Source organism: Heterodontus francisci, chromosome 9 (assembly GCF_036365525.1).
Source record: "Heterodontus francisci isolate sHetFra1 chromosome 9, sHetFra1.hap1, whole genome shotgun sequence".
Lineage (NCBI taxonomy): Eukaryota > Metazoa > Chordata > Chondrichthyes > Heterodontiformes > Heterodontidae > Heterodontus > Heterodontus francisci.
Window position 1 is genome coordinate 106,304,762 of NC_090379.1, and position 26,336 is coordinate 106,331,097.

Consider the following 26,336-nt stretch of genomic DNA (forward strand, 5'->3'; position numbering starts at 1 on the left):
GCCAATCTCCGGACGTTCCAAAACTTCTGTTGGTAAGCTTCAGGGACTAACTCATACGCAGCAAGAATAGCCTTTTTTGCCTTCTCATAATCTGTAGAAGCCTCTTCAGTAAGCCTGGCATAAACTTCATGAGCTCTGCCCATCAACCTGTTTTGCATAAGCAGTGTCCAGCTTTCCTTTGGCCATTTCATTGGTTTGGCTATCTTTTCAAAAGAAATGAAAAATGCCTCTACGTCCCTTTCCTCAAACTTAGGGAGAGCTTGGATAAATTTAAACAGCTTTTTGCTGGGTCCTGGGCTGGATTCAGATTCTTCCTGTCTAGAATTTTCCCTGGAGTCAAGACCACCCCTTTGTCTTAGTTCCATCTCTCTTAATTTGAATTAGCTTGTTTCTCTTTCACTTTCTCTCTGAAATGCTCCCTCTTTCTTCTTTTCCTCTTTTTCAGCTTCAAGTTTTTTCAGCTGTAACTGAATTCTAGCTAATTCAACCACATCACTCTTTGACTTACTGTCTTCTTCTTCTTTCAATTTCAGATGTTGGGCCATTACTGCAATTATTTATTTTTTTTAGCACCTGGTGTCAATTCTAACCCCAATTGTGCTGCCAAATCTTTTAGTTTATCCTTAGTTAAGAGTCACAAGTTATTGAGGAATACATTCTCCCTCCCCAGAAAATTCGCAGCAATTGTTAAAGACATTCTGGTGGTGTAGACTGTACTCTATTACACAAGAAACCTGGTTCTTTTATTTTCCCTTTTCCAATTTTTATTACCCCACTTACAATTGAACACCGTCAACATTGGGTTTATACCGGAAAAAGCAAGCCCCCAATTAAATATGTTACGACCAAGGCAAGAAGAGTGCACTGTTAATTCAGTCCCACTTCTCCAAAGATCATAACATATTCTTTAATGTTTTCCACTTATTGAAACTGCCAATCAGATACACTATTTATCCTGCCAGAATAGAACACACTGGCCAGAATTTTATGCTGGGCGGACGGGAGCCAGACTCTGACGTAAATGTCGCTGCCAATCCCGCTTCCGCCCAGCCTGGGGATCCATCCCATATTTTACAGATCCCCAGGCTTCATTTGGCCCGAGGCGGGACTTCCACCCACTTGAGGGAGGAGGTCCCGCCTCAGTGAGCTGCCGGCCAATCAGCGGGCTGGCAGCGCTTAGTCTCAGCAGCGTCACCGGGGTCGTTAAGTGGCCGCTTAAGGGTCTTGATTGGCCTTGGGCGGGCGGGCCACTTCTCACCCCCCTGCCCCCCGCTGGACCTCCGTAAACTTGGTCGGAAGCGGAATCGGGGCGGTTAGTCCTCCCGGAGCCTGCCGCTCAATTTTACGCCGCCCCCACGCCACCATCCGAACTGCTGGAGTGGCGTAAAATTCCGGCCACTAAACCAGGTTTCTTTACTGAATAACAAAATTAACAGTTTATTATAAAACAAGTCTTAACTAATAATACAGTGGAACAATAACACATAGATCAAATTTTAAAATATCCAACATTAAATTTTAAAAGGTCCTCTTTTCAACCTTAACCGATTTTAAAAGTTCCTTTTACCATGGTCCCTTCACACTCGCACTCACTTCTTTGGCCTCCTTGTCTCGAGAGACAATGGGTAAGCGCCTGGAGGTGGTCAGTGGTTTGTGGAGCAGCGCCTGGAGTGGCTATAAAGGCCAATTCTAGAGTGACAGACTCTTCCACAGGTGCTGCAGAAAAATTTGATGGTCGGGGCTGTTACACAGTTGGCTCTCCCCTTGCGCCTCTGTCTTTTTTCCTGCCAACTGCTAAGTCTCTTCGCCTCGCCACACAAGAACCAAACGAGGCAATACTCAGTCCAATATTGAGCAGTTTATTTAGTTATCATAACACATCATGAGATGAGGTCTCCAAGTCATTCACCATCATTCCCTACAATGAACTGGAAGGGAAGGGGGTGACTTTATGGCTGCCCGCCAGCTCTGGCAAACGCTGGCAACTGACTCCCACGACTTGTGATCAATGTCACAGGACTTCATGTCACGTTTGCAGATGTCTTTAAAGCGGAGACGTGGACGGCCGGTGGGTCTGATACCAGTGGCAAGCTCGCTGTACAATGTGTCTTTGGGGCTCCTGCCATCTTCCATGCGGCTCACATGGCCAAGCCATCTCAAGCGCCGCTGACTCAGTAGTGTGTATAAGCTGGGGATGTTGGCCGCCTCGAGGACTTCTGTGTTGGAGATACGGTCCTGCCACCTGATGCCAAGTATTCTCCGGAGGCAGCAAAGATGGAATGAATTGAGACATCGCTCTTGACTGACATACGTTGTCCAGGCCTCGCTGCCATAGAGCAAGGTACACTCGGACTTTTGTGTTCCGTGTCAGTGCGCCATTTTCCCACACTCTCTTGGCCAGTCTGGACATGGCAGTAGAAGTCTTTCCCATGCGCTTGTTGATTTCTGCATCTAGAGACAGGTTACTGGTGATAGTTGAGCCTAGGTAGGTGAACTCTTGAACCACTTCCAGAGCGTGGTCGCCAATATTGATGGATGGAACATTTCTGACGTCCTGCCCCATGATGTTCGTTTTCTTGAGGCTGATGGTTAGGCCAAATTCATTACAGGCAGCCGCAAACCTGTCGATGAGACTCTGCAGGCACTCTTCAGTGTGAGATGTTAAAGCAGCATCGTCAGCAAAGAGGGAGTTCCCTGATGAGGACTTTCCGTACTTTGGACTTCGCTCTTAGACGGGCATGGTTGAACAACCTGCCCCCTGATCTCGTGTGGAGGAAAATTCCTTCTTCAGAGGACTTGATATATATTCCTATACATAAATCGGTTAACTGGAAAAAGTAAAAAAGGATTTTAGATCAGAGCTCTGTGACAGGCAAAAAAACACAAATAGATCATTTGCTCATTTTTGATGTAAACAGCAGATGAGATACGTTGTTCCAAAATGGCATACAATCCAATTTTCTGAGCATATGAATCGCTAGGATCTTTAGAATCTTTCAGACATTAGTTCTCTTCGGACTGCATTGAAAGTAATTCAGCAGGCCTTCTTGAAATACAGGAAACAAGACAATTTCACAGTGAACTTCACAGGATCCTTCAGAGATGTTGGAAAATTAAGTTCGGTTCTGGTCTTCTGTTCTTTCTTGACTTCTCCCCCTGGCTTGACGCATGCACACTGACTAGCAGCTGAACAGCTTGGCAGTTTTAGCCCACCCAGATGTGCTGTGCCTCCTACTAGGCTTGTTCAATCAAAGGAGAGTTGACAATTATATGCCCCTGTTGCCATGGCTTCTGCCCTAAGCCTAGCCCAAACCAGCTGACAAACAGAAACACTGTTGCCAATCCAGCCCTCACTGTGCTCTTGAATAAACATTTAGCTTAACTATAAAAATAATTTTCTAGAAAGGAATTTAACAGAAGAGTCACTTTCATAACAACATATATACCTAAACTAGAATGCCTGTTGTGATGAGATTTCTTCTGTTTCTTTTGTAAAATATGTTTTGAAGAATTTATAGTTGAATTATGGACATTGATTCATCTGGAGATTGCTGAACTTTGTGTTTTTTTTTAAAAGGGAAGGTCAACAGAAGGTTTGGGACTGAGTGAAATGTAACAGACTGGAAGGCACCTGTGTCCAAATAACCCAGCATGGGTTGTGATTTTGACTTGGGGGAAAAAATGTTTGCAAAGGGGTGATAGGCCAAGATTTATGGTTGTCATGTGACTTGCTTCTGAACGGTTTTGGCTTCATTTTGAACTGTTACAAAAGTCAGTTGCTGCGTGCCTGTCAGGAGAAGACAGCTGATATCTTTCTCTCTTGAAAAGAATTCCTGCATCAAGTGTGTTTACTATTTCCTCCTGTATTTGAAGAAACCTTTACTGCTACATTGCTGCAATAAGACCTAAAAAAAATCCTTGTTGCTGCCTCCTGCTGTAAAGCCTAACTCGAGCTTTCTGTACTGCATCTCTTGGAAGCCCACCTAAACTGATCATCAACATCGCCTGGGAAGAACTGTTCTCGGATGATCCCATTGACAGCCACCTATTCGCCTTTGGGACACCTCACCAAAACAAAGGACTTCCTTCCATACCTTATTTTCAGCCTAAGTGTTTTATTTATTCCTTCCATTTCTTTGTAACAGTGGTTTAAAAAAATCATTTTTTCCCCCAGTTCACTGTTTGTGTATGCGTCTGAGGGCTAGGATAAATAAGGGGCTTTAGCATTTCAACTTGTATGTATGTTTTACCTCAACATTGGTTAAAACTTGGTTTATAATAAACTGATAATTTTGTTCTTTATTAAAGAAACCTGGTTGGTGTGCTTTATTCTGGGGACAAATAGAGTATATGATTGACTGTTTCAGTAAGTGGGAAAATTGAAGTATGCGTTGTGACCTGCAGAGAAGTGGGATTGAATTAATAGTGCATTCCTCCCGCCTCAGTCACAACACTGTACAGAAACAACTGAAATTAAATACCTAAACTGGTATCCTGAACTGAAATACTTGAACTTAAATACTTAATCTAGAATACCTGTACTGAAACACCTGAACTTAATCCCTAAATAAGAAAACCTGTACTGGAACATCTGAACATCAATACCTAAACGAGAATATCTGTACTGGAATACCTGAACTTAAATACCTAAACTAGAATACCTGTACAAAAAGACATGAACTTAAATACCTAAACTAGAATACCTGTACAAAAACACATGAACTTAAATACCTAAACTAGAATACCTGTACAAAAAGACATGAACTTAAATACCTAAACTAGAATACCTGTACAAAAACACATGAACTTAAATACCTAAACTAGAATACCTGTACAAAAAGACATGAACTTAAATACCTAAACTAGAATACCTGTACAAAAAGACATGAACTTAAATACCTAAACGAGAATACCTGTACAAAAAGACATGAACTTGAATACCTAAACTAGAATACCTGTGCTGAAGTAACTGAACTTAAATACCTAAATTATAAGACTTGAACTCAAATACATGAACTTAGATGTCTAAATTAGGATAAATGTACAGAAACAATTGAATTTAAATACCTAAACTGGAATATCTGTACTGAAATACCTGAAATTAAATTCTTAAATTAGGATGCCTGTACTGAAACACCTAAACTTAAGCACCTGAACTAGAATACCTGAACTTAAGTACATTAACTAGAATACCAGAACTGGAATACCTGAATTTAAATGCCTAAACTAGTATACCTGCACCGAAATACCTGAACTTAAACACCTAATTGAGAATACCTGCATTGAAACACATGAACTTAAAGACCTAAACTAGAATACCTGTACTGAAGCACCTGAATTAAATACCTAAATGAGAATACCTGTATTGAGATACATCAACTTGAAGACGTAAACTAAAATACCTGTACTGAAACACTGGAACTTAAAAACTAAACTGGAATACCTAAACTGGAATACCTGAACTCAAATACATTTACTTTAATGTATATACCTAAATTAGAATAACTGTACAGAAACAACTAAACTTAAAAACTAAACTACAATATCTGTAGTGGACGACCGGAAATTAAATACCTGAACTAGAATACCTTTACAGAAGTACATGAACTTAAATGCCTAAACCAGCATACCTGTACTGAAATACTGGAACTTACATACTTAAACTAGAATACCTGTACTGTAACATCTGAATTTAAAGACCTACACTATGAATACCTGCACTGAAACACCTGAACTCACAGTGGTGCAGTGGTTAGCACCACAGCCTCACAGCTCCATCCGGGTTCGATTCTGGGTACTGCCTGTGCGGAGTTTGCAAGTTCTCCCTGTGACCATGTGGGTTTTTGCCGGGTGCTCAGGTTTCCTCCCACAGCCAAAGACTTGCAGGTTGATAGGTAAATTGGCCATTATAAATTGTCCCTAGTATAGGTAGGTGGTGGGGGAATTGAGGGAAGGTGGGGATGTGGTAGGAATATGGGATTAATGTAGGATTAGTATAAATGGGTGGTTGATGGTCGGCACATACTCGGTGGGCCGAAGGGCCTGTTTCAGTGCTGTATCTCTAAATAAATAGCCTAACTAGAACATCTGTACTGAAATACTGAAACTAAACTGCCTGTACCGAAATACCTGAACTTAAATAACTAAACTAGAATACCTGTGCTGAAATACATGAACTTAAGTACCTAAACTAGTATACCTGCACAGGAATACCCAAATTAAATGCCTAAACAAGAATACCTGTGCTGTTAACCTGAACGTAAATCCCTAAACCAGAATACCTGTACTGAAACACCTGAACTTAAAGACCTAAACTAGAATACCTGTAATGGGATAAATTAACTTAAATGCCTAAATTATTATACTTGTACTGGAATACATGAAATTGAATACCTAATCTAGAATACCTGTACTGAAACACCTGAACTTAATCCCTAAATAAGAAAACCTGTACTGGAACATCTGAACATCAGTACCTAAACGAGAATACCTGTACTGGAATCTTTTGGGCCTCCTTATCTCGAGAGACATGAACATAAATACCTAAAGTGAAATGCCTGTACTGGAATACACAAATTTAAATGCCTAAATTAGAACACCTGACCTTAAATACCTAAACTAGAATACCTGAACGTAAATACATGGGGCTGGATTTTACCAGCCCCCCCTGCGTCAGGGGTTATGGCGTAGGAGTCCCGGAAAATACCTCTGGGAGGGGCCCGCCACAGGCCTTGACGCCAGCAAGGCCCGCCCCATATTACCAGCAGTGGCAAGGTGGCGGCACCCCACCTCTCGGTGACGAGGACTTAATTAAAATATTTAAATTAATATAAATGACTGAATAATACATAACTTGTCGTGACGGCTGTCCCGCTGCGATATTCCGGCCGGTTGCCAGAACTCCTGCACCTTTGTGAAGCGCAACATTAGTGGAGAGGTGGGAGGAGTGAAGTTTTCAGGGCGGGAGTAGGGGAATGGCAAAAACTAAATACATCAACATAAACTAGAATACTGTAGTGAAACACCTGAAATTAAATACATAAACTAGAATACCTGTACTGAAAACCTAAATTAGAATACCTATACTGAAATACATGACATTAAACATCTAAACCAGAATATCTGCACAGAAATATCTGAACTTAAATACATAAACTAGAATACCTGTATTGAAATACCTGAATTTAAATACCCAAACTAGAATAACTGTACCGGAATACCTGAACTTAAATATCTAATCTAGAATACCTGTACTGGAATACACGAACGTAAATACCTAAATTAGAGCACCTGTACTGAAACACCTGAACTTAAATACAAAACTAGATACATGTACTGAAATATATGAATGTAAATACCTAAACTTGAATATGTGTACTGGAATACACAAACTTAAATATCGAAATTAGAGCACCTGTACTGAAATTCCTGTGCTTAAATGCCTAAACATAGGATTTTGAGGAGCCCTCGACCTTGGGATCTGGGGTTGGGTGGGGGGGGGTGGTCTGAAGATGGCTCCGGATGAGGCCCACTACGGACCTTGATGCCGGCAGGACCTGGCCCAATCCTCCTGGCAGTGGCGGGCCACTCCCCACCACCCCCCACCCCGACTCCTTGGCCATATGCAAATCACCATATACAATCACCATATACAATCACCATCTGCAAATAAAGTAAATTAGTAGATTTGCATGTACTTATCATTAATCTTGATGACCCGCTGCGACGTTTGGCATGGCAGCCAGCACTCCCGCGCCTTTGGATCCCGACCAGGGAAACGAGGCACAACACTGGTGAGGAGAGGGAGGAGGTAAGTTTATCTGTGCAGGGTGGGGGATGGGATCAAATTAACATCATGGGTGTAGGGGATGGTGGGAAGGTTTAAAAGTTTAAAGTTTGTGCAGTTTGGTGGGGGAAGGTCAGATGGTAAAGGTTTGGTGGGGGGGGGGGGACAAATATTTAATTTAGTTGTTATGGGGGGTGGTGGGAGAGGGTGAAAAGAAATGTCTTTATTGAATTTAATTCAATTTCTCTTTTAAATATTTAAATTAGCTGGTACGGCTGACAGTCGTTTAAAAATGATGTCAGCACCTGCAAGCAGATAAAATTCAGCCCATATACTCTACTCTTCATGCCAGAATAATGTACACCAACCAGACTTCTTTAATAAACAACAAAATCATTTTTATTATAAAATAAGACATAACCAGTAATGAAGCAAAGCATAAACACACAGAGAAATATGAAAGTTCGCCTTCACCTTAACCCCTCACACATGCACACACACACACACACCAGTTAACTGAAAAATAAACAGATTTTCTCTCACAAAGACAATAAAGAATACTTTAGCCAAATACTTGCTAATTCTTGAAGAAAAAAGAGAAAATATGAAAAGTTGTCAGATGTCCTTTTATTGGTTTGGTGTCCCAAATATGTGTAGACGGATGTCACTGGGATCTTTCTCTGGAGCAATTCGTTCGGGCGTCATCGAGGATTTATCTGGCAGGTTTTTCCAGCGTCACAGGAGAAATGCAGCAACAGGGGTTTCAAGCAGGTCTATCAAGACGAATGTAGCATCAACTTCTCTATTTCTTACTCTCACTTCTAAGAGCTTCTCAAAGAGATGGAAACGATGGGAGGCTTTTCAAAGAGATGGGAAAGATTGAGTTGCGGTGACTGCTCTCTTGGTTGGTTTTTTAAAACTCCGACACATTGTCCAAAGCGATACCAAAAACAATGGGCTGAATTCTATAGGCCCACCGCCGAAATCGGCAGCAGGCGAAAAAATTGGCGGCCTACACCCATGGGCCGTACACCAAAGAGCACCGTGATTCCTAGCGCAGTCGCTCATTTAAATAGCCAGGGCAGGCCACCCTCGCGATCATGTAAATTTAAATATTTAAAGATAGATAAAATTAAATTTAAAAAATTCATCTCTTTTGCCCGTCTTCCATCCTCCCTACTAACTATTAAATTAGTTATTTGCCCTTTCCCCACCAAAACAGTCACCTTTACTTTCTGACCTTCCCCCATCAACTGCACAAACTTTAAACTGTAACCCTTCCCACCATTCCCTACACCCATGACACTAATTTGACCCCGTCCCGTCCCGCACTGAGAAACGTACCTCCTGCCCCCTCCCTACCAGTGTTGCGCCTCATTTCCCCGGACAGGGATCCAAAGGCACGGCATCGCTGGCTGCCGGGGTGAAGATCACAGCAGGACATTAGGAGGCGACGGGAGAGTCATTAATTCAGGTATTGCAATTTATTTAAATATTTAAGTTGTGGGCCGGTCACGGAGTGGAGTGGGGGACTGCTGCCATAAGGCCTCACCACTACCGGCAATATCAGGCAAGGCCCTGCCGGCAGCGAGATCCATGGCGGACCTCATCTGGGGCCATCTTCAGGACCTCTCCCTGCCTCCGCTACGGATCTCGACGTCGAGGGCTTTATGGAATCCAGCCCATTGTCTCAGGAGTCAAACCTCCTGACCCCTATAAATTTTGACCTGTCACATCTCCCCCAAGGCAAAAAGCTCCTGCTGGGTATTTATCTCAAGACAGGTGACTCCCAGTACGCGTTCTTTGCAAACAAGACCTCTCAGTCCTTTCAATGACCCCAGTGAAAAAAACATCCATGGAATCCTTTTCAGTTTTCCAAAATAACACACAAGTCCTCAAAATTTAACAACAAATGGAAGTACTTTCGTAACCATAGCTAAACTAGAATTCATGAACTGAAACACCTCAACTTACATACCTAAACGAGATACTTGCACTGAAACATCTGAACTTAAATACTTAAACGAGAAAAACTGTACTGAAATACCTGAACATGAATACCTAAACTAGAAAGGCTGTACTGGAATACACAAAATTCAATGCCAAAATTAGATTACCTGTACAGAAACATCTGACATTAAATACCAAGACTAGAATATTTGTACTGTAATACATGAACTTAATACTAAACTTAATACCTGTACAGCAACACCTAAACTTAAAAATTTTAACTAGAAAAGCTGTACTGAAACATATGAACTTAAATACCTAAACTAGAATATCCCCTACATTCATGACGTTAATTTGACCCCGTTTTCACCCCCCTCACAGAGAAACTTACCTCCTAGCCCCTCCCCACCAGTGTTGCGCCTCGTTTCCCCGGACAGGGATCCGAAGGCGCAGCAGTGCCAGCCGCTGGGCTGAAGATTGCAGCAAGACATCCGGAAGCAACTGGAGAGTAATTAATTCAGGTATTTTAATTTATTTAAATATTTAAATTGCAGTCCTGTTGCCGAGTGGCAGGGGATCTACCACGAGGCTCACTGCCGCGGGCAATATCGGCCCGGGCCCTACCGGCGCGAGGTCCGTGGCTGGTCTCATCAGGGACCATCTTCAGGCCCCTCCCCCCACCCCCCGGCCACGGGTCCCGACGTTGAGGGCACCTTAAAATCCAGCCCATTATGTAAATTAGATGACCTGAACTGAAATACATGAACATAATACCTAAACTAGACACCTGTACTGAAACACCTGAACCTAAATACCTAAACTAGAATACCTGTTCTGGAATACATGAACCAAAATACCTAAACGAAAACCTGTACTGAAATATATGAACATATTATCTAAACTAGAACATCTGTACTGAAGCACTTGAACTTAAATATCTAAAATAGAATACCTAAATGGAAAAACATGAACTTAACAAGCTAAATTAGAACACCTGAACTCAAATACCTAAACTAGAATACCTGTACTGAAATACATGAACAAAATACCTAACCTAGAATAGTGTGGTGAAACACCTGAACTGAATGCCTAAACTAGTATACCGCAAAAGTAAGTGCAACTTTATCTCAGGGCTCCACTGAAACTGGGTGTGCCTACACAGAGTGGCACCTGTGAGCCACTGCCATGCCAATGAAAGGGAGGTTGGGCAGGGAGGGCAGATGTGAAATGTATGATAGAACTTCCCCTTGTCTGCTGTTGAGAGAATGGCACCTACATGAGTGGCTCACTCAGTAATGTGCACCAGGCATCCCCACCTTTGTGCCCAGCAACCCTCTTGTGACACGTGTCCTGCTGTTGAAATGCCATCCGTAATAGCTGCCGCCTTGCTCCACCAGGCGAAGAGGACCCACAGTGCGAGGGAGGCTGCCCGGACTGGTGGAGGTGCTGCTGATGTCAGATGGCTGACAGATGCTGAGGAAGAGGCCCTGGAGATAGCAGCAGCCAAGTTGACCCGCTCGTTTGGTGAAGTAGACATTGGGGTCCATGGTGAACATACCTCCGATAAATATAAACACTGATCAATGTGGAATTGCGGTCCTGTGATGCAATGCTATTGTAATTGTGATATGTACGACAACGGGACTGACAGTGTGCTCTTCCCATTGCGTCTTCCAGCTGGACTCTCTGAGCCGACCCCAGCTGCGCAGGACTCCTCCCACACCTCGGAGGAAGAGTCACTCTATGAGGACCCAGTGTCCCAGGACACTAACGCACCTACCACCAGCGCATATACAGTCGCCTCGGTGGGAATCCATTCGGCCTTAGAGTCTGCGTCACAAGTTGGTGAGAGCACTGCACACGCGGCCGAGCAGCTGACTGAGGCTGATAAAGCCGAGGCCCCTGACAGTCGGAGGGCTGTGAGTGGCCAGGCCCATGCTGAGCCCCAGGCTACTGATGACCCTCTATTGTCGACAGCACAGGGCATGCTGGAGCTGATGAAGAAGTTGTGGAAACATCTGGTGGAGGTGCCACAGGCCTTGCGCAGCCTAGAGCGAACGATGGGGGCGTCCATCCAGGCCATGACAGCTGCCATATCTCAGGCATATGAGCGCCTGGTGTCATCCAGGGAGAGGGCGGCGGCCCTCCTGGACAGACAGATTCTATTAATATGCGCTGACCTGCAATCCCTTGCCACTGTCGTGATATCCAATCTGCAGCGGCAAGGCAAGAGAGGGACCAGGGGGATGGAGACTGTCCCTGCCCCTGCTCCTTCCCGGGAGAGCAGAGGGGTTCTCAAGGAACCCTGAGATGAAGGAGGCGATCCTGCGCGCCATATCGGGGGGCCCCCCTCAAGGTGATTCCAATGTGGACACTGGCTGCTTCGCCCCTCCACCTGTGAGTCAAGCTCCAGCAGCCACGACATTTGAGGAGAGTTCTGTGCTGACGCGGGATTCACCCAGCCAGCTGGAACCCTCCAGGCCTCGTGCGCACAGAGGACGACTACCAAAGTCATCCACAGCCAAAGAGCAATCTGATCAGCAGCCTTTCTCCAGTCAGGCTGCTGGCGCAGAGGTGGCACCGCAAAGGAGCACCCGCAAATGTTTAAAGAAAACACACTGACACAAATGGGAATGCACGGGTGTCACCACTATGTAAATAAATACTGCACTAAATGTTATTAACTAACGTGTGCTTTTTTAAAATCTGAATGAAGTGTGCTAAGATGTGGCACTCATGTCTCATCCCTTTTCATTGTTGTCCTTTCAGAACTGCCAATGTATGCAATAACATCGTTGCCATACCACCATTACTCATGTGCGTCTCCACGGATGCAGTAACATGGACAGTGGCTCAGTCTGCTGCTGCCAGTAATGGTGGAGACAAAGATGTTGCAGATGCAGACTGCTGCATAGCAGATGAGCGAGGGTGCTGTGTGGCTTGCAGAGCTCATGGTGGTTCCTATGGAGTGGAGACCCTTTGGCTGATGCAGTGAATCCCTAGCTTACTGTTCGTCCTGCAAGCGGAGCCTAGGTGCCCTCTGCCCTCACATGTGTTTTTCCTGTTTTAAGTCCGCAGTGTCCTCATAGTCCGAGGAGGATTTCTGCTGATATCTCTCCTCATCATGCCAGGCCTGCCCCCTATTGGGTGCCTAGTTGTGCAGAGCACAGCAAACAGCAAAGAAAAGAGCTGCCCTTTCCAGCTCGTACTGCAGGGCACCACCCGATCTATACAGGCAACAGAATTGCATTTTCAGCATGCCGATCACCTGCTCAATGTTGGCGCCTGTAGCTCAGTGGCTGGCGTTATATCTCTCCTCTGCATCACTGGTGGGGTATCTCACTGGTGTCAGGAGGCATGTCGGCAAGTCCTTGTCTCCAAGAAGCCACCCCTCGATGTGAGCCTGTTCAGTGTGCAGCAGCGCCAGCAGGAACTGGTGCAATATGAAGGCGTCATGGAAGCTGCCTGGAAAGCGGGCACAGATCTGCATGAAGTGTTTCGGCTGATCACATAACAGCTGTACCGAGATTGAGTGGAATCCCTTAATGTTAACGTCTGCAGCTGGTAGCCTGGCTGGAGCCCTGACGGCCACATGGGTGCGGTCTATGACTCTTTTCACCTTTTGGTTATCTGGCGATGGAGCCGAAATGGATGGCCCTCTGGGCCTGTCTGTTAGGATCCGTCCTGAAGCAGACATACTCACCAGCCTTCCTGTACAGGACATCGGTGACCTCCCTGATGCAGCGGTGCACTGCTGATTGTGTGACCCCACAAAGATCTCTGGTGGGCCCCTCAAGTGATGCATAGGTGTAAATGTTAAGAGTTGCTGTCACTATGAGGGACATAGGCACAGGATGTCCACCGAAGCCCATGGACTGCAGGTCATCGTTGAGCAGGGCACAGAGATGTGTCACCGCCTGTCTTGATTCAGCAGTCACATCTGACACTGGCGCTCTGACATCTACAGGTATGTCATGCAGGACCTGTAGATGTGCGGCAATCTTTAGTGGCAAGCTCTCCTTGGGGGCTGCTGCTCGCGACCGGGGGCCTCTACATAGGCTGCACCTGCCAATTGGTTTTGCCTGCAGTGCATATGGATCCTCACGAGAAGCAGATCAGACATTATAGGATGAGCCATACCCATCTCCACGTGACAAATAAAGTCTCATAAAGTCTTAACCACTTCTTCAGAGGTTCCTAACAGGGCAGACATTGCTGTTGACAGGTACATCAGGTGTTTTCATGCATCAACTATGTGGCGTGGCATGGGATTGCCCTTCTTAGCCCCCACTAAGAGTGGCACAGTATGACCACATAAATATTCTACCAGCTGCATTGATTGCCCACACCAGCGAAATAACCTTTAGACGACTACCATTTCTGGCACCCTACCCACAAATATGGTGACTGGAGTGCCATTGCTCCCTCATTCACACAAACAAACAATGGCGCAGAGCGGCCACCCTTTATGGAGGGAGTAGGTACGCAGTACCTCCCTTCATGCCTGCAGAGCTGAGCCCCCAGTAATCCCACCCCCCCCTCACCTCCCTTCAGGTATGCAGAGTTGAGACCCTGAGAATCCCATCCCACCTCCCTTCCAATATGCAAAGTTGAGACCCCAATATATCCAGACTTACCAGCACTGTGTTCGATCTCTCCTACTTCTGATGTCCCATCGGTTTTTCTCATTCATGAACGGCACGACCGTTCAGTGATAAATGCGGAACTGTGGAGCGACAGGCAGCAGGATGCATAATCAGGTAAGTAGTGCTTTACTTATGGTAATTGGGGTGCCACTGCCGAGCGACTGGAGGGCTGCTCCGATGACCCGCTGCCGCCAGTAAAATGCGGCAGGGCCTTCCGGCGGCAGGGTTCGTGGCGGGCCTCTCCCGGAAGTATTTTCTGGGCCCCCCAGCCAGATCCCCCCATGTCAGAGGGCTAGTAAAATTCAGCCCTCAGTGTCTAAACTAGAATACCTGTACTGAAACAGCTGAACTTATATATCTAAACTGGAATACCTAAACTTAAATACCGAAACTAGCTACCTGTACATAAACAACTTTCCTTAAGTAGCTAAGCTACAATACCTGTACTGAAATACATGAACTTAAATAACTAAACTAGATTACCTGAACTGAAACACCTAAACTTAAACACCTGAACTAAAAACCTGTACAGAATCATCTGAACTTATTTAACTGAATTAGAATAAAAGCAAAATACTGCGGATGCTGGAAATCTGAAACAAAAACAAGAAATGCTGGATTCACTCAGCAGGTCTGGCAGCATCTGTGGAAAGAGAAGCAGAGTTAACGTTTCGGGTCAGTGACCCTTCTTCGGAACTGACAAATATTAGAAAAGTCACAGATTATAAGCAAGTGAGGTGGGGGTTGGGCAAGAGATAACAAAGGAGAAGGTGCAGATTGGACCAGGCCACATAGCTGAGCAAAAGGTCACGGAGCAAAGGCAAACAATATGTTAATGGTGTGTTGATAGACAAAGCATTAGATATGTTAATGGTGTGTTGAAAGACACCTCCAGCGTGATGCCACTACCAGTCGCATCTTCCCCTCCCTTCCCCTGTCAGCATTCCGAAGGGATCGTTCCCTCCGCGACACCCTGGTCCACTCCTCCATTACCCCCACCACCTCGTCCCCGTCCCAGGGCACCTTCCCTTGCAATCGCAGGAGGTGTAATACCTGCCCATTTACCTCCTCTCTCCTCACTATCCCAGGCCCCAAACACTCCTTTCAGGTGAAGCAGCGATTTACTTGTACTTCTTTCAATGTAGTATACTGTATTCGCTGCTCACAGTGTGGTCTCCTCTACATTGGGGAGACCAAGCGCAGACTGGGTGACCGCTTTGCGGAACATCTCCGCTCAGTCCGCAAGCAGGACCCTGAGCTTCCGGTTGCTTGCCATTTCAACACTCCCCCCTGCTCTTATGCTCACATCTCTGTCCTGGGTTTGCTGCAGTGTTCCAGTGAACATCAACGCAAGCTCGAGGAACAGCATCTCATCTACCGATTAGGCACACTACAGCCTGCCGGACTGAACATTGAGTTCAATAATTTCAGAGCATGACAGCCCCCCACTTTACTTTCATTTTTAGTCATTTTTAGTTATTTTTTCTTCCTTTTTTTTGCATTCCTTTTTACATTTTTTACAATCTTTTTTTGCATTTATTTCATTTCATCTTAGTTTGTTCAGTTTGCTTACCCACTGTTTTTTTCAGGTTGTTTTTCTTCAGGTTTGCACTTGCTGATGTTCAATATTCAGTATATTCACACCTAATCTGTACTAATGCTTTGTCTTTCAACACACCATTAACATATTGTTTGCCTTTGCTCCGTGACCTTTTGGTCAGCTATGTGGCCTGGTCCAATCTGCACCTTCTCCTTTGTTATCTCTTGCCCAACCCCCACCTCACTTGTTTATAATCTGTGACTTTTCGAATATTTGTCAGTTCCGAAGAAGGGTCACTGACCCGAAACGTTAACTCTGCTTCTCTTTCCACAGATGCTGCCAGACCTGCAGAGTGAATCCAGCATTTCTTGTTTTTGTAACTGAATTAGAATATCTGTACTGGAATACCTGAACTTAAATAACTAAACTAGATACCTGTTCATAAACACCTTACTTTAAATAGCTAAGCTACAACATCTGTACTGAAATACATGAAACTAAATAACTAAACAAGATACCTGCACTGAAACAACTGAACTTAAATACCTAAATGAGAATAACATCCATCAACATAAATTATGAGACTCTAACAGCACTCGAGCTTAGATATTTAACTACAGGTGTTTCAGTAGAGGTATTCTACTTTAGATATTTAAGTGCATGTATTCCAGTACAGATGTTCTAGTTTAGCAATTTGAGTTCAGGTGTTTCAGTGCAGGTATTCCAGTATAGATGTTCTAGTTTTTAACCATTTTAGTTCAGGTGTTTCAGTGCAGGTATTCCAGTACAGATGTTCTCGTTTTAAACCATTTGTGTTCAGGTGTTTCAGTGCAGGTATTCCAGTACAGATGTTCTAGTTTTTAATGATTTGAGTTCAGGTGTTTCAGTGCAGGTATTCCAGCATAGATGGTCTCGTTTTTAACGATTTCAGTTCAGGTGTTTCAGTGCAGGTATTCCAGTACAGATGTTCTAGTTTTTAACTATTTGAGTTCAGGTGTTTCATGCAGGTATTCCAGTGCAGATGTTCTCGTTTTTAACCATCTTAGTTCAGGTGTTTCAGTGCAGGTATTCCAGTACAGCTGTTCTCGTTTCTAACCATTTTAGTTCAGGTGTTTCAGTGCAGGTATTCCAGTACAGATGTTCTCGTTTTTAACAATTTGAGTTCAGGTGTATCAGTGCAGGTATTCCAGTACAGCTGTTCTCGTTTCTAACCATTTTAGTTCAGGTGTTTCAGTGCAGGTATTCCAGTACAGATGTTCTCGTTTTTAACCATTTTAGTTCAGGTGTTTCAGTGCATGTATTCCAGTACAGATGATCTAGTTTTTAATGATTTGAGTTCAGGTGTTTCAGTGCAGGTATTCCAGTACAGATGTTCCAGTTTTTAACTATTTGAGTTCAGGTGTTTCATGCAGGTATTCCAGTACAGATGTTCTTGTTTTTAACTATTTGAGTTCAGGTGTTTCAGTGCAGGAATTCCAGTACAGATGTTCTCGTTTTTAACAATTTGAGTTCAGGTGTATCAGTGCAGGTATTCCAGTACAGCTGTTCTCGTTTCTAACCATTTTAGTTCAGGTGTTTCAGTGCAGGTATTCCAGTACAGATGTTCTCGTTTTTAACCATTTTAGTTCAGGTGTTTCAGTGCATGTATTCCAGTACAGATGTTCTAGTTTTTAACCATTTTAGCTCAGGTGTTTCAGTGCATGTATTCCAGTCCAGATGTTCTAGTTTTTAACCATTTTAGTTCAGGTGTTTCAGTGCAGGTATTCCAATACAGATGTTCTAGTTTTTAACCATTTTAGTTCAGGTGTTTCAGTGCAGGTATTCCAGTACAGATGTTTTAATTTTTAACCATTTTAGTTCAGGTGTTTCAGTGTAGGTATTCCAGCACAGATGTTCGAGATTTTAACCATTTTAGTTCAGTTGTTTCAGTGCAGGTATTCCAGTACAGATGTTCCAGTTTTTAACCATTTTACTTCAGGTGTTTCAGTGCAGGTATTCCAGTACAGATGTTCTCGTTTTTCACCTTTTTAGTTCAGGTGTTTCAGTGCAGGTATTCCAGTACAGATGTTCTAGTTTTCAACGATTTGAGTTCAGGTGTTTCAGTGCAGGTATTCCAGTACAGATGTTCTAGTTTTTAACAATTTGAGTTCACGTGTTTCAGTGCAGGTATTCCAGTACAGATGTTCTCGTTTTTCACCTTTTTAGTTCAGGTGTTTCAGTGCAGGTATTTCAGTGCAGATGTTCTGGTTTTTAACTATTTGAGTTCAGATATTTAAGTGCATGTATTCCAGTACAGATGTTCCAGTATTTAACGAATTGAGTTCAGGTGTTTCAGTGCAGTTATTCCAGTACAGATGTTCTAGTTTACAACTATTTGAGTTCAGGTGTTTCAGTGCAGGTATTCCAGTACTGATGCTCTAGTTTTTAACAATTTTAGTTCAGGTGTTTCAGTGCAGGTATTCCAGTACAGATGTTCTCGTTTTTAACTATTTGAGTTCAAATGTTTCAGTGCAGGTAATCCAGAACAAATGTTCTCGTTTTTAACCATTTTAGTTCAGGTGTTTCAGTGCAGGTATTCCAGTACAGATGTTCTAGTTTTTAACCATTTTAGTTCAGGTATTTCAGTGCAGGTATTCCAGTACAGATGTTCTGGTTTTTAACTATTTGAGTTCAGGTGTTTCAGTGCAGGTAATCCAGAACAAATGTTCTCGTTTTAAACCATTTTAGTTCAGGTGTTACAGTGCAGGTATTCCAGTACAGATGTTCTCGTTTTTTACGATTTCAGTTCAGGTGTTTCAGTGCAGGTATTCCATTACAGATGTTCTGGTTTTTAACTATTTGAGTTCAGGTGTTTCAGTGCAGGTAATCCAGAACAAATGTTCTCGTTTTTAACCATTTTAGTTCAGGTGTTTCAGTGCAGGAATTCCAGTACAGATGTTCTAGTTTTTAACCATTTTAGTTCAGGTGTTTCAGTGCAGGTATTCCAGTACAGATGTTCTGGTTTTTAACTATTTGAGTTCAGGTTTTTCAGTGCAGGTATTCCAGTACAGATGTTCTAGTTTTTAACCATTTGAGTTCAGGTGTTTCAGTGCAGGTATTCCAGTACAGATGTTCTCGTTTTTAACCATTTTAGTTCAGGTGTTTCAGTGCAGGTATTCCAGTACAGATGTTCTGGTTTTTAACTATTTGAGTTCAGGTGTTTCATGCTGGTATTCCAGTGCAGATGTTCTCGTTTTTAACGATTTGAGTTCAGGTGTTTCAGTGCAGGTATTCCAGTACAGACGTTCTCGTTTTTAACGATTTGAGATCAGGTGTTTCAGTGCAGGTATTCCAGTACAGATGTTCTAGTTTTTAACAATTAGAGTCCAGGTGTTTCAGTGCAGGTATTCCAGTACAGATGTTCTAGTTTTTAACGATTTGAGTTCAGGTGTTTCAGTGCAGTTATTCCAGTACAGATGTTCTAGATTATAACTATTTGAGTTCAGGTGTTTCAGTGCAGGTATTCCAGTACTGATGCTCTAGTTTTTAACAATTTTAGTTCAGGTGTTTCAGTGCAGGTATTCCAGTATAGATGTTCTCGTTTTTAACGATTTCAGTTCAGGTGTTTCAGTGCAGGTATTCCAGTACAGATGTTCTCGTTTTTAACTATTTGAGTTCAGGTGTTTCAGTGCAGGTAATCCAGAAGAAATGTTCTCGTTTTTAACCATTTTAGTTCAGGTGTTTCAGTGCAGGTATTCCAGTACAGATGTTCTCATTTTTAACCATTTTAGTTCAGGTGTTTCAGTGCATGTATTCCAGTGCAGATGTTCTAGATTTTAACCATTTGAATTCAGGTGTTTCTGTGCATGTATTCCAGTACAGATGTTCTAGTTTTTAACGATTTGAGTTCAGGCGTTTCAGTGCAGGTATTCCAGTACAGATGTTCTAGTTTTTAACGATTTGAGTTCAGGTGTTTCATTGCAGGTATTGCAGTACAGATGTTCCAGTTTTTAACTATTTGAGTTCACGTGTTTCAGTGCAGGTATTCCAGTACAGACTTTCTCGTTTTTAACTATTTAAGTTCAGGTGTTTCAGTGCAGGTATTCCAGTACAGATGTTCTAGGTTTTACCCATTTTAGTTCAGGTGTTTCAGTGCAGGTATTTCAGTGCAGATGTTCTGGTTTTTAACTATTTGAGTTCAGATATTTAAGTGCATGTAATCCAGTACGGATGTTCCAGTATTTAACGAATTGAGTTCAGGTTTTTCAGTGCAGTTATTCCAGTACAGATGTTCTAGTTTACAACTATTTGAGTTCAGGTGTTTCAGTGCAGGTATTCCAGTACTGATGCTCTAGTTTTTAACAATTTTAGTTCAGGTGTTTCAGTGCAGGTATTCCAGTATAGATGTTCTCGTTTTTAACGATTTGAGTTCAGGTGTTTCATTGCAGGTATTGCAGTACAGATGTTCCAGTTTTTAACTATTTGAGTTCAGGTGTTTCAGTGCAGTTATTCCAGTACAGATGTTCTAGTTTACAACTATTTGAGTTCAGGTGTTTCAGTGCAGGTATTCCAGTACTGATGCTCTAGTTTTTAACAATTTTAGTTCAGGTGTTTCAGTGCAGGTATTCCAGTACAGATGTTCTCGTTTTTAACTATTTGAGTTCAAATGTTTCAGTGCAGGTAATCCAGAACAAATGTTCTCGTTTTTAACCATTTTAGTTCAGGTGTTTCAGTGCAGGTATTCCAGTACAGATGTTCTAGTTTTTAACCATTTTAGTTCAGGTATTTCAGTGCAGGTATTCCAGTACAGATGTTCTGGTTTTTAACTATTTGAGTTCAGGTGTTTCAGTGCAGGTAATCCAGAACAAATGTTCTCGTTTTTAACCATTTTAGTTCAGGTGTTACAGTGCAGGTATTCCAGTACAGATGTTCTCGTTTTTTACGATTTCAGTTCAGGTGTTTCAGTGCAGGTATTCCATTACAGATGTTCTGGTTTTTAACTATTTGAGTTCAGGTGTTTCAGTGCAGGTAATCCAGAACAAATGTTCTCGTTTTTAACCATTTTAGTTCAGGTGTTTCAGTGCAGGTATTCCAGTACAGATGTTCTAGTTTTTAACCATTTTAGTTCAGGTGTTTCAGTGCAGGTATTCCAGTACAGATGTTCTGGTTTTTAACTATTTGAGTTCAGGTTTTTCAGTGCAGGTATTCCAGTACAGATGTTCTAGTTTTTAACCATTTGAGTTCAGGTGTTTCAGTGCAGGTATTCCAGTACAGATGTTCTCGTTTTTAACCATTTTAGTTCAGGTGTTTCAGTGCAGGTATTCCAGTACAGATGTTCTGGTTTTTAACTATTTGAGTTCAGGTGTTTCATGCTGGTATTCCAGTGCAGATGTTCTCGTTTTTAACGATTTGAGTTCAGGTGTTTCAGTGCAGGTATTCCAGTACAGACGTTCTCGTTTTTAACGATTTGAGATCAGGTGTTTCAGTGCAGGTATTCCAGTACAGATGTTCTCGTTTTTAACAATTTGAGTTCAGGTGTTTCAGTGCAGGTATTCCAGTACAGATGTTCTAGTTTTTAACAATTAGAGTCCAGGTGTTTCAGTGCAGGTATTCCAGTACAGATGTTCTAGTTTTTAACGATTTGAGTTCAGGTGTTTCAGTGCAGTTATTCCAGTACAGATGTTCTAGTTTATAACTATTTGAGTTCAGGTGTTTCAGTGCAGGTATTCCAGTACAGATGTTCTCGTTTTTAACTATTTGAGTTCAAATGTTTCAGTGCAGGTAATCCAGAACAAATGTTCTCGTTTTTAACCATTTTAGTTCAGGTGTTTCAGTGCAGGTATTCCAGTACAGATGTTCTGGTTTTTAACTATTTGAGTTCAGGTGTTTCAGTGCAGGTAATCCAGAACAAATGTTCTCGTTTTTAACCATTTTAGTTCAGGTGTTACAGTGCAGGTATTCCAGTACAGATGTTCTCGTTTTTAACGATTTCAGTTCAGGTGTTTCAGTGCAGGTATTCCATAACAGATGTTCTGGTTTTTAACTATTTGAGTTCAGGTGTTTCAGTGCAGGTATTCCAGTACAGATGTTCTAGTTTTTAACCATTTTAGTTCAGGTGTTTCAGTGCAGGTATTCCAGTACAGATGTTCTGGTTTTTAATTATTTGAGTTCAGGTTTTTCAGTGCAGGTATACCAGTACAGATGTTCTAGTTTTTAACCATTTGAGTTCAGGTGTTTCAGTGCAGGTATTCCAGTACAGATGTTCTCCTTTTTAACCATTTTAGTTCAGGTGTTTCAGTGCAGGTATTCCAGTACAGATGTTCTGGTTTTTAACTATTTGAGTTCAGGTGTTTCATGCTGGTATTCCAGTGCAGATGTTCTCGTTTTTAACGATTTGAGTTCAGGTGTTTCAGTGCAGGTATTCCAGTACAGACGTTCTCGTTTTTAACGATTTGAGATCAGGTGTTTCAGTGCAGGTATTCCAGTACAGATGTTCTCGTTTTTAACAATTTGAGTTCAGGTGTTTCAGTGCAGGTATTCCAGCACAGATGTTCTAGTTTTTAACAATTAGAGTCCAGGTGTTTCAGTGCAGGTATTCCAGTACAGATGTTCTAGTTTTTAACGATTTGAGTTCAGGTGTTTCAGTGCAGTTATTCCAGTACAGATGTTCTAGTTTATAACTATTTGAGTTCAGGTGTTTCAGTGCAGGTATTCCAGTACTGATGCTCTAGTTTTTAACAATTTTAGTTCAGGTGTTTCAGTGCAGGTATTCCAGTATAGATGTTCTCGTTTTTAACGATTTCAGTTCAGGTGTTTCAGTGCAGGTATTCCAGTACAGATGTTCTCGTTTTTAACTATTTGAGTTCAGGTGTTTCAGTGCAGGTAATCCAGAAGAAATGTTCTCGTTATTAACCATTTTAGTTCAGGTGTTTCAGTGCAGGTATTCCAGTACAGATGTTCTAGTTTTTAACCATTTTAGTTCAGGTATTTCAGTGCAGGTATTCCAGTACAGATGTTCTGGTTTTTAACTATTTGAGTTCAGGTGTTTCAGTGCAGGTAATCCAGAACAAATGTTCTCGTTTTTAACCATTTTAGTTCAGGTGTTACAGTGCAGGTATTCCAGTACAGATGTTCTCGTTTTTTACGATTTCAGTTCAGGTGTTTCAGTGCAGGTATTCCATTACAGATGTTCTGGTTTTTAACTATTTGAGTTCAGGTGTTTCAGTGCAGGTAATCCAGAACAAATGTTCTCGTTTTTAACCATTTTAGTTCAGGTGTTTCAGTGCAGGTATTCCAGTACAGATGTTCTAGTTTTTAACCATTTTAGTTCAGGTGTTTCAGTGCAGGTATTCCAGTACAGATGTTCTGGTTTTTAACTATTTGAGTTCAGGTTTTTCAGTGCAGGTATTCCAGTACAGATGTTCTAGTTTTTAACCATTTGAGTTCAGGTGTTACAGTGCAGGTATTCCAGTACAGATGTTCTCGTTTTTAACCATTTTAGTTCAGGTGTTTCAGTGCAGGTATTCCAGTACAGATGTTCTGGTTTTTAACTATTTGAGTTCAGGTGTTTCATGCTGGTATTCCAGTGCAGATGTTCTCGTTTTTAACGATTTGAGTTCAGGTGTTTCAGTGCAGGTATTCCAGTACAGACGTTCTCGTTTTTAACGATTTGAGATCAGGTGTTTCAGTGCAGGTATTCCAGTACAGATGTTCTCGTTTTTAACAATTTGAGTTCAGGTGTTTCAGTGCAGGTATTCCAGTACAGATGTTCTAGTTTTTAACAATTAGAGTCCAGGTGTTTCAGTGCAGGTATTCCAGTACAGATGTTCTAGTTTTTAACGATTTGAGTTCAGGTGTTTCAGTGCAGTTATTCCAGTACAGATGTTCTAGTTTATAACTATTTGAGTTCAGGTGTTTCAGTGCAGGTATTCCAGTACTGATGCTCTAGTTTTTAACAATTTTAGTTCAGGTGTTTCAGTGCAGGTATTCCAGTATAGATGTTCTCGTTTTTAACGATTTCAGTTCAGGTGTTTCAGTGCAGGTATTCCAGTACAGATGTTCTCGTTTTTAACTATTTGAGTTCAGGTGTTTCAGTGCAGGTAATCCAGAAGAAATGTTCTCGTTTTTAACCATTTTAGTTCAGGTGTTTCAGTGCAGGTATTCCAGTACAGATGTTCTCATTTTTAACCATTTTAGTTCAGGTGTTTCAGTGCATGTATTCCAGTGCAGATGTTCTAGATTTTAACCATTTGAATTCAGGTGTTTCAGTGCATGTATTCCAGTACAGATGTTCTAGTTTTTAACGATTTGAGTTCAGGCGTTTCAGTGCAGGTATTCCAGTACAGATGTTCTAGTTTTTAACGATTTGAGTTCAGGTGTTTCATTGCAGGTATTGCAGTACAGATGTTCCAGTTTTTAACTATTTGAGTTCAGGTGTTTCAGTGCAGGTATTCCAGTACAGACTTTCTCGTTTTTAACTATTTAAGTTCAGGTGTTTCAGTGCAGGTATTCCAGTACAGATGTTCTAGGTTTTACCCATTTTAGTTCAGGTGTTTCAGTGCAGGTATTTCAGTGCAGATGTTCTGGTTTTTAACTATTTGAGTTCAGATATTTAAGTGCATGTATTCCAGTACGGATGTTCCAGTATTTAACGAATTGAGTTCAGGTTTTTCAGTGCAGTTATTCCAGTACAGATGTTCTAGTTTACAACTATTTGAGTTCAGGTGTTTCAGTGCAGGTATTCCAGTACTGATGCTCTAGTTTTTAACAATTTTAGTTCAGGTGTTTCAGTGCAGGTATTCCAGTATAGATGTTCTCGTTTTTAACGATTTCAGTTCAGGTGTTTCAGTGCAGGTATTCCAGTACAGATGTTCTCGTTTTTAACTATTTGAGTTCAAATGTTTCAGTGCAGGTAATCCAGAACAAATGTTCTCGTTTTTAACCATTTTAGTTCAGGTGTTTCAGTGCAGGTATTCCAGTACAGATGTTCTGGTTTTTAACTATTTGAGTTCAGGTGTTTCAGTGCAGGTAATCCAGAACAAATGTTCTCGTTTTTAACCATTTTAGTTCAGGTGTTACAGTGCAGGTATTCCAGTACAGATGTTCTCGTTTTTAACGATTTCAGTTCAGGTGTTTCAGTGCAGGTATTCCATAACAGATGTTCTGGTTTTTAACTATTTGAGTTCAGGTGTTTCAGTGCAGGTAATCCAGAACAAATGTTCTCGTTTTTAACCATTTTAGTTCAGGTGTTTCAGTGCAGGTATTCCAGTACAGATGTTCTAGTTTTTAACCATTTTAGTTCAGGTGTTTCAGTGCAGGTATTCCAGTACAGATGTTCTGGTTTTTAATTATTTGAGTTCAGGTTTTTCAGTGCAGGTATACCAGTACAGATGTTCTAGTTTTTAACCATTTGAGTTCAGGTGTTTCAGTGCAGGTATTCCAGTACAGATGTTCTCCTTTTTAACCATTTTAGTTCAGGTGTTTCAGTGCAGGTATTCCAGTACAGATGTTCTGGTTTTTAACTATTTGAGTTCAGGTGTTTCATGCTGGTATTCCAGTGCAGATGTTCTCGTTTTTAACGATTTGAGTTCAGGTGTTTCAGTGCAGGTATTCCAGTACAGACGTTCTCGTTTTTAACGATTTGAGATCAGGTGTTTCAGTGCAGGTATTCCAGTACAGATGTTCTCGTTTTTAACAATTTGAGTTCAGGTGTTTCAGTGCAGGTATTCCAGCACAGATGTTCTAGTTTTTAACAATTAGAGTCCAGGTGTTTCAGTGCAGGTATTCCAGTACAGATGTTCTAGTTTTTAACGATTTGAGTTCAGGTGTTTCAGTGCAGTTATTCCAGTACAGATGTTCTAGTTTATAACTATTTGAGTTCAGGTGTTTCAGTGCAGGTATTCCAGTACTGATGCTCTAGTTTTTAACAATTTTAGTTCAGGTGTTTCAGTGCAGGTATTCCAGTATAGATGTTCTCGTTTTTAACGATTTCAGTTCAGGTGTTTCAGTGCAGGTATTCCAGTACAGATGTTCTCGTTTTTAACTATTTGAGTTCAGGTGTTTCAGTGCAGGTAATCCAGAAGAAATGTTCTCGTTTTTAACCATTTTAGTTCAGGTGTTTCAGTGCAGGTATTCCAGTACAGATGTTCTAGTTTTTAACCATTTTAGTTCAGGTATTTCAGTGCAGGTATTCCAGTACAGATGTTCTCGTTTTTAACTATTTGAGTTCAGGTGTTTCAGTGCAGGTAATCCAGAACAAATGTTCTCGTTTTTAACCATTTTAGTTCAGGTGTTACAGTGCAGGTATTCCAGTACAGATGTTCTCGTTTTTAACGATTTCAGTTCAGGTGTTTCAGTGCAGGTATTCCAGTACAGATGTTCTAGTTTTTACCCATTTGAGTTCAGGTGTTACAGTGCAGGTATTCCAGTACAGATG

General features: G+C 41.9%; 2 long non-coding RNA genes across 4 annotated transcripts in view; one reads left to right on the forward strand and one right to left on the reverse strand.

Moving 5' to 3' along the window:
- Positions 1-1,845: 1,845 nt before the first annotated feature.
- On the reverse strand, positions 1,846-10,399 carry LOC137373956 (uncharacterized). Its single transcript, XR_010975746.1, has 2 exons — positions 10,128-10,399; positions 1,846-2,828 (listed from the first exon to the last, which is right to left on the reverse strand). It is a non-coding gene; the product is annotated as an uncharacterized lncRNA (long non-coding RNA).
- LOC137373955 (uncharacterized) overlaps positions 10,148-26,336 on the forward strand; it is a 233,459-nt gene continuing 217,270 nt past the window's right edge. For all 3 annotated transcript variants that reach the window (XR_010975744.1, XR_010975745.1, XR_010975743.1), the window contains exons 1-2: positions 10,148-10,257; positions 11,134-11,284. This is a non-coding gene — a long non-coding RNA (uncharacterized lncRNA). The remainder of the gene's footprint in view (positions 10,258-11,133; positions 11,285-26,336) is intronic.